This window comes from Ornithorhynchus anatinus, chromosome 2 (assembly GCF_004115215.2).
Source record: "Ornithorhynchus anatinus isolate Pmale09 chromosome 2, mOrnAna1.pri.v4, whole genome shotgun sequence".
In the NCBI taxonomy this organism is placed as follows: Eukaryota; Metazoa; Chordata; class Mammalia; order Monotremata; family Ornithorhynchidae; genus Ornithorhynchus; species Ornithorhynchus anatinus.
Genome location: NC_041729.1, coordinates 48931467 through 48940801, shown reverse-complemented (window position 1 = coordinate 48940801; position 9335 = coordinate 48931467).

Genomic DNA, 9335 nt, shown 5'->3' with positions numbered 1-9335 from the left:
GAGCTAGTGACTGCCTTCTCAGGTTTCTTTCCTCCCTCAGGTAGAGAGGGCTTTGACGTTCAAGTCAAGCCCAGCTAAACGTGTGCATCTCAATGGAAACTTCTTCACCACCCCCCTTATTCTGATTCAATAATCCCCATTTCACCTTCTGCTCAATCACTAGGTGCTTCTTCCTTCCTGGGCTTCCTTCTTTGTCTGGTCGCTCAGTTAACCGGAATATCCTTCCAAGGGCCATTACAGATATGCGTGTGTGCTTGTGAATACCTGGACACTAGGAGGAAGTCTGCCAAACTCAAGGTGGTCATTGTTCTGGCTTCCTGCTGGCCTTTGGGTATGGAAGTGGCCCCACCACTTATGTTGGCTATTTTGACTTCAGTCACCATCGTCCTTCCTCCCTTTTTGGTTGTAGCTGCTGAGTTCTGAAGCTCGGAAATGGCACCAGTATCCCCAGGTCCAGAGGAGGGACACCCTGGCTCTGGAGCAGGAGGAAGTGGGGGACAGGGGAAACCCCCGTTTCAAGTGGGCTTCGTCACCAATGCTATTTACTGCCTTGGGGATTAACTGTGAGCCTCACGTGGGACAACCTGATTAGGCTGTATCTACCCCAGAGCTTAGAACAGCGCTCTGCACATAGTAAGCGCTTAACAAATACCAACAGTATGATTTACTGAGCACTTACTATGTGCAGAGCACCGTTCTGAGCACCTGGAAGAGTACAGTACAGCAGAGTCAGACACGTTCCCAGCCCACAACGAGTTTAAACTCTAGGAGGGAGAGACAGACGATGAAATGAATGAATCATTTACAGTATATCATTTAAAGATATGTACATAAGTGCTGTGGGCTTCTACGAAACGTTTCATCTGACGTCCTTGTGTCACTCTCCGAAAAAATCAAGGCTGCATTTCCTCAGCTAAACACACCGAAAAAAATGATGCTTTATAGTAAATGCTGGTTCAGTCAGTCTGCGGTATTTACCAAGCACTTACTGTGTGCAGAGGACTGTACTAACTGGTTGATTTGATTAGAGCTCTTTCTATTGGAGATCCCATGATTAGCAATTTTCCCTCCATGATTTGAAGCAATATTAGTTTAACAATAGTTAATTATACTGGGCCTCTGTGTCCCGTGTGTTTGGATAATGAGATGTTTAATGAGATGTTCATCCCTTTGATTCTATTTATTGCTACTGTTATTGTCTGTCTCGCCTGATTAGACTGTAAACCCGTCAAAGGGCAGGGACTGTCTCTATCTGTTACCGTTTTGTCCATTCCAAGCGCTTAGTACAGTGCTGTGCACATAGTAAGTGCTCAATAAATACTATTGAATGAATGGATGATAATGGTAATAATTTGTTAAGCATTTACTACATTCCAAGCACCGCACTAAGCACCGGGTAGGTATAAGATAATCAGATCGGACACAGTCCCTGTCCTACATGGAGCTCACGTTCTAAGCAGGGAAAGGAAAATCTTCATTTTTCAGATTGGGTCCTAAGTTTCCAAGAGGGTGCTTTCTGTTTGCTTGAGGCCAGTCTGTCTCAATCAATGGTATTTATTGAGCACTTACTGTGTGCAGAGCACTAAATTATGAGATTGGGAGAGTACCATACAACAGAGTTGGAAGAGACATTCCCTGCCCACAATGAATCTACAGTCTAGAGGGGGAGACAGATATTAAATTACAGATAGGGGAAGCAGCAGAGTATAAGGATTTATAAACAGGGAATGTGTCCACCAACTTTACTATAGTGTACTCTCCCAAGTGCTTAGTACAATGCTCTGCATAGATTTAGTATTTAATTGACTGATTTTCATTCATTCATTCCATAGTATTTATTGAGCGCTTACTATGTGCAGAGCACCGTACAAAGCGCTGGATTTTGAGGGTCGGGATCAGCCTCTGGGCAATTACAGGGCGTAGGGTAAGGATCAAAGTACTTAAGGGGGACAGACCGAAAAAAGCATGGGATCCACAGCAGGAAGGGCCAGTAGGGTGAGGAAAGCCCTTTTGGAGAGGTGAGTTTAATAATAATGTTTGTATTTGTTAAGCGCTTACTAGGTGCAGAGCACTGTTCTAAGCGCCGGGGTAGATACAGGGTCATCAGGTTGTCCCACGTGAGGTTCACAGTCTCAATCGCCATTTTACATATGAGGTAACTGAGGCACAGAGAAGTTAAGTGACTTGCCCACAGTCACACAGCTGACAAGTGGCAGAGCAGGGATTCGAACCCATGACTTCTGACTCCCAAGCCCGGGCTCTTTCCGCTGAGCCACGTTGAAGAGCAGCAGCAGAAGCCGCCTTATTCCAAGCTCTGTGCAGGGGCAAGGGCTCATAGCACAGCCGAAATGAGAAGCACCCAGTCCCAGCCTCTGGCAGGACTTCTGGAAGGGTTAAGCGCATAGCAGTGTGGCTCAGTGGTAAGAGCACGGGCTTGGGAGTCAGAGGCCGTGGCTTCTAATCCCGACTCCACCACTTAGCTCTGTGACTTTGGGCAAGTCACTTAACCTCTCTGTGCCTCAGTTACCTCATCTGGAAAAAGGGGATTAAGAGTGTAAGCCCCACTTGGGCTGCCATTTGTCACCTGGGTGACTGTGGACAAGTCACTTTACTTCTCTGTGCCTCAGTTACCTCATCTGTAAAATGGGGATTAACTGTGAGCCTCACGTGGGACAACCTCACGACCCTGCATCTACCCCAGCGCTTAGAACAGCGCTCTGCACATAGTAAGCGCTTAAAAAATACCAACATCGTTAACCTGATTACCTTGTATCTACCCAGGATTTCGAACAGTGCTTGGCCCATAGTAATGGCTTAAGAAATGCCAAAATTATTATCAATTATTACTATAGGACAGTGCTCTGCACACGGGAAGCACCCAATAAATATGACTGAATGAATGAGTGATCATGGTAGCGTCCCCCTGAGGGCTTGTCCCAGGCCTGTCCGGTGTGAGCTGATGCTTCTCTCCTCTAGTCAAAAGGAGCTTGGCCGAATGCATCGTACCGCCTTCTCCACTAGCCCAACACGATCCCAAGAATCAATAATTGTATTGGTTGAGCCCTTTCTATGTGCCAGGCACTGTACTGGGCGCCGGGGTCGACCCCTGGCTCCCGTCCTCCCACTGTCCCGGAACGCCCTCCCTCCTCACCTCCGCCAAACTAACTCCCTTCCCCTCTTCAAAGCCCTACTGAGAGCTCACCTCCTCCAAGAGGCCTTCCCACACTGAGCTTCCGCTTTTCCCTCTGCTCCCTCTCTGCCCCCCCTTCACCTCCCCTCAGCTAAGCCCCCTTCCCCCCCCCCCCCCAGCACTCTGCTCGTCCGCTCATTTGTATATATTTTTATTACCCTATTCGTTTTGTCAATGAGATGTCCATCCCCTTGATTCTATTTATTGCTATCGTTTTTGTCCGTCCGTCTCCCCCGATTAGACCGTGAGCCTGTCAATGGGCAGGGATTTTCTCTATCTGTTGCCGAATTGTCCATTCCAGGCTCTTAGTACGGTGCTCTGCACATAGTAGGCGCTCAATAAATGCTACTGAATGAGTGAATGCCAGGTATTCGGGTTGGACACGGTCCCTGTCCCACAAGGGGCTCACAGTCTTAATCCCCCATTTTACAGATGAGGTAACTGAGGCGTGGAGAAGTGAAGCGACTTGCCCAAGGTCACCGAGCAGACGAGTGGCCGAGCGCAATTAGAACTCAGGTCCTTCTCACTCCCAGGCCAGCGCTCTATCCACCAGGCCATGCTGCTTCTCTATGATCCTTCCATCGGGTCAGCCCTGTATCCCCAACTCTTCAGAGAAAAGCAGCAGTAACAAAATGGGAGGGACAAGCGGTCTTCCTCCGGCGGTAATTATTTTGCGCCATTTACCCGGAAAGAAGGGATGATGGAAAACCTATCCCCCCTTTCCCTTTTTTTTAAGGGTCTTCTTCCTAGGTGTTCTGGTGTGTTTTTTCTCACTCTTGGTCCCCAGTCACCGAGCAGAAGGCCTGAGGACCGACCTCCGCTTGGTTAGAAACACTCCGCATTGAGAAGAACGTGCAAGCCAAGGTCCTCGGTCCTATTCGGGTCATGGTTTGGGGGCTCTGCAGCAGTCGCTTCTGCGGCGAAAAAGATCGGTCTGTTGTTCGAGGTGCCGCTAATTGACGCTGCTCATATTCTCTTCCCCCCCGGCTCCAGCCGGAAGTTCGAGCAACAGTTCTTTTTAATCAGACTTGAGTTGCTTCCTGGCAAAGGGAAGTCATGAATGGGCGGTTTCGTCTTTGATGGTATTTAATTACAGCTCCAGAATGTTAACAAGCGTTCGGGCCTTAGAGGCCCGGGCACTTTCAGTCCTGAAAATAGTTGAATTATTCTCCTGTCTGGTGCAGTGGGGATGTAAGAGGGATCACCCTGAGTTAGGGAGGTAGCCATGGGTCTTCGGTGATGGAGGGGAGAGGAGAGGGAGGCTTGATGCTCCCCGAAAGAGACTCCATCTTGGAGTCTTTGGCGTATACGTGAAGAGACCTGGGGAAAGAGAGAAGAGATCTTAAGAAGTGAAGAGCACAGGCCTGGGAGTCAGAGGACTTGCGTTGTAATCCTGGCTCTGCCGATTGCTTGCTGTGTGATACTGGACAAGTGACTTCACTTCTCTGTGCCTCAGTATCCTCACCTGTAGACCGTCAGCCCCAGGAAACGTAGGGACTGGGTCCAAACAGGTTAACTTGTATTTACTTGGGTGCTTAGAACGGTGCTTGACACACTCTAGTCTGTAGACTCACTGTGGTCAGAGATTGCGTCTCTTTTTTCTGTACTCTCCCAAGCACTTAGTACGGTGCTCTGCAGACGTTAGCACTTAATGAATACAGTCGACTGACAGAGTATTTGCTTAATAAATTTCATTATAATAAATGCCATTCTAAATAGTTAACCATAGCTTCCTGCGGTAATGAGGTTTAACTGTCTTTCACCTGGCTGAAATTTTCACTAGCCCGTTCAAGTTCCCACCTCTCTTCACTTCCCAGGAGTCTTGAAACTGAGAGAAATCCTTGGAACCTCTTTGGACCAAGATCTCTCAGATATCCACGGGGAGATTATCGTATCATGGGGAAAAACAAGCAGAGATGAATAAATAGACGCTTGGGTGAAGGTGTGAGAATGGAACTCATGGGGATAAACTGGGAACAAATTGGGACCAGCACGGCACGATGCCGAGATGGCCGAAGGCAGGACACGAGCAGGAAGATGTGGGGACTAAGCAGAAATGTCTCCTGGAGGGGGTGGCTTTCCAAGAGGGCTTTGAAAACGGGGACTAAAACGAGTTGACAAAGCGGATGCGGGGAAGCTGTTGGGTAGGTGTGAGCAAGAGATTAAAATTGAGAGAGAGGAGCAAACGAGAGCCGCCGGGGAAGAGCAAGGAATGAAATGGAGGGAAGAAGTCTGCTTTTTTGGAGAAGGTCATTACCCCCAGCTCGATCTCCACCCCTGCCATTCAGTCCTCTCCCATCATCAGTTGGTTAGTCCACTTCCAGATCTGGCCTTCCTTAGCCAGTCCAGCTCTCTCTACCTCACAGGTGGAGACTGAGCAAGATCAGAAGTCAGCACGAGCTTCTTGCAGCACCCAAAGAATCAATCAATTGTATTTACTGAGCACTTCCTGTGAGCAGAGCACGGTACTAAGCGCTTGGGAGAGTACAACGTGAGAATTGGTTGACACGTTCCCTGCCCACGGTGAGATTGTAGTCTAGAGGGAGATGTAGCCATCCATCCCGTACAATGACTTCTCTTAATAACAATAATCTTGGTATTTGTTAAGCGCTTAACTATGTGCAGAGCACTGTTCTAAGCGCCGGGGTAGATACAGGCTGATCAGGTCGTCCCACGTGAGGCTCACAGTTAATCCCCATTTTACAGATGAGGTAACTGAGGCACCGAGAAGTGAAGTGACTCGCCCACAGTCACCCAGCTGCCAAGTGGCAGAGCCGGGATTCGAACCCGTGACCTCTGACTCCAAAGCCCGGGCTCTTTCCACTGAGCCACGCTGCTTCTCTTCTTTCTCAGTGCTCTTCTTGGACACATTCCTTTTCTCTACGTGGGCATGGGTAACACAAAAACCCCACTTGATTATGGACTATTAATCACGAAAACAGGAACAGAGTGGAGAGGGTTAGACTCGTTCACTCTCCTCCTCTACGGGAGCCTTAGGCCGTGAATTCTATTTCTCTTGCTCCCCCGGAAACATTATTTCCTACCCGCTAGACTCCGTCATTCTTGGATTTCACCGACGCAGTGTGTCAAAGAATAACTGATTCAATCCGGCTAAACCGAAAGCCCATTGACTGGAACACTGTACCACGAAGCTTAACTTGGATTCGCCCCCATCAGAGCTAATTTAATGGCAGCAGTAGATACTTTTCACTAATAAGGTGGACTTAAAAACCGTCGGAGAAAATGGAGGGGAACCAGTCTCAAAACTTTTTTTTATGGTATTTTTTAAGTGCTTACTATTGCCAAGCGTTCTACTAGGCACTGGGGTACATACGAGCGAATCAAGTAGGACATAGTCCGTGTCCCACATGGGGCTCACAGTGTTATTCCCACTTTACAGATGAGGTAAATGAGGCATAGAGAGGTGAAGTCACCTGCCCAAGATCACACAGCAGGCCAGTGCTGGAGTCAGGATTAGAACCCAGATCCTTCTGACTTCCAGGCCTGTGCTCTATCCACTAGTCTGTGCTGCTTCTCTCGTGAAACCGTTAATGACACCGAAGTTCTTACCTAAGAAAGCTTCGGCAAACAAACTTGGGAAATGATCATTTGTGGTTCGGATTTTTTTCTTTAACGCTCCGCTCTTAATTGCTCTCGTTGCTTCATTATACTGGTTCACCTTCACCGAGTTATATAAATAGGGAGTACCGAGCAGACATAATTTCTGGATGTTTTGTTGTCTCTTTTTATTGAATGCTTAATGAGCTCATTCTAATGAACACCCAGCGCGAGGTGTCAGATGCTGAGAGCCGGTTAAACCCCTGCGTCCCAAAGTTGCCTGTGACTTACTCAGCCACCCTGAGACTAGAAAGCACTTCTCCAGAGAGACTTCCTTTAAATCAATCGCTCCACTGAAATGTGACCAGAGACTGCAAACACCTTATTATAGCTTGGCACTTAACCCGAAGGGAGGATGTTTAAAAATCAACTAGGAACAGATGTGTGAAAATTCACCTGTCAGCCAGAACACCACCTGCAAATCCAAAGGGCGGCAGGCGGATGGGTGATTTCTGGGTTTCCGGTGATTTCTCACGGGGGCGCGTGACGGAAGACGGAGCGACCTGGATCCAAATCGCAAGCGCGTGCGTCTCGGATGGCATCCTGCGTTTCGTCAGTACCTTAGAGTCCTTCCTAATGAGTCATTCGTATTTACTGAGCGCTTACTGTGTGCAAAGAGCACTGTACTAAGCACTTGGGAGAGTACAATAGAACACTGTAACGGACACATTCTCTGCCCACAGTGAGCTTACAGTCTGGAGGGGGAGACACTCATTGCTAGAAATAAATAAAATTACAGATATGTACATAAATGCGATTCTGTGAGGGGGATGAGGGCAGTGCAGAAGGGAGTGGGAGAAGAGGAAAAGAGGGCTTAGGGAAGGCCTCTATTGATTATTTATTTTTAATATCGTCTCCCCCTCTAAACTGTAAACTTGTTCTGGGCAGGGAACGTCTGCCAATTCTGTCGCGTTGTACTCTCCCAAGCGCTCAGTACAGCGCTCTGCTCCTAGTAAGTGCTCAGTAAAAACCACTGATCGATCAGAAGCCCCCTCCCAAAACCCCCTCCCCAACGGGGGCAACTAGCTCCCGCTTAATCCCGGCATCTTCCCCGGCAGACCACCCCACTCAGCCTCTGCAGCGGGATTGCCGTGTGACCTCGGGCAAGTCACGACTTGTCTGGGCCTCAGTTACCTCATCCCTAACATGGGGATTAAGACTGTGAGCCCCGTGTGGGACAGGGACTGCGTCCAACCCGACTAGCCTGTATCTACCCCAGCACTTAGACCAGTGCTTGACGCACACCTTGACAAATACCGTCATCGTCATCTCGTGTGTCCCGCATGTACATGAATGCCGCTGTGACCGATGGGGTGAGGGGTGGCCCAGACAGGTGAGGTGACTTTTTAGGAGGGCTTTGAAGGAAGGGAGGAATGTGGTTCGGGGGAGTTTCAAGCAGGTGGAAAGGTAAGAGCAACGGACTGGAATCACAAGCAACGCACATTTGGCTTGTGAGGACCCAAGTGTGCAAGCTGGGACGTAGCAGAACAAGAGAGTGGATACATAAGAGGTTGGCTACTGATCGAGAGTTTATAAACAGTAGTTGGGTATTTAGGGGCAAGAAGGAAGGAATAATCAATCTCATTTGAGCACTTACTATAGGCAGAGCTCTGTATTGAGCGTACGATGTAAAAGAGTTGGTAGACACATTCCCTGCCCCCAGATTTACAATATAAAGGGGGAATCAGATATTCAAATAATTTACAGATATGTACAAAAGCGCTTTGGGGGTGACGGTGGAGTGAATAAAGGGTATAAATCTCAAGTGCAAGGACAATGCAGTTGGGAGAGAGTGTAGGGGAAATGAGGATTTAGTTGGGGAAGGTATCTGAGAAGATATGTTCTTTTAAAACACTGAAGCTGGGGAGAATGATGGTCTGTCACGCATATGAAGGAAGGAGGAGGAAGTTCCCGGCCAGAGGGAAGACATGGGCAAGTGGACATAGGCCTTAGACGACTGAAGTGAACATCCTGGGTTGTAGTAGGAAATCACTGAGGTAAGAAAGAAGGGGCAAGATGATTAAGCACTTTAAAAACCAATGGCAAGGAGTTTCTGTCTGATGGAGAGGTGGATGGGCGATGACTGGAGGTTCGCGAGAAGTTGGGAGACGTGGACCCAACGGTTTTATTGACAAACGATCCAGGTAGCAGAGTAAGGTATGGACTGGAGTGGGAAGAGACGGGAGGGACTTTGGATGCTTCCAGGGAGAGGGATGGCATCTTAAAAAAAAAAAAAAAAGATACAGCATTTTCTAATCTGAAGATGAGAGGGACTTTTCAGTCAATCGTTGATGTTCATGGAGTCTGCGCTGCGTAAAGAACACTGCGTCAAGTAGGCACTTGGAGAAAGTACAGTACAATAGAGTCGGTCCCTGCCCACCAGGAACTTAGAGTCTAAAATAAATTAAAGATAGAGGAAGTAGTAGACAGGGAGACGGGAGCCTGTTAAATCAGGCTGACGGTAATGCGGACTTGAATGAGGGGAATGGTAGTGAGACTGGAGAGAAAAGGGTGGAACGGTGAAGTA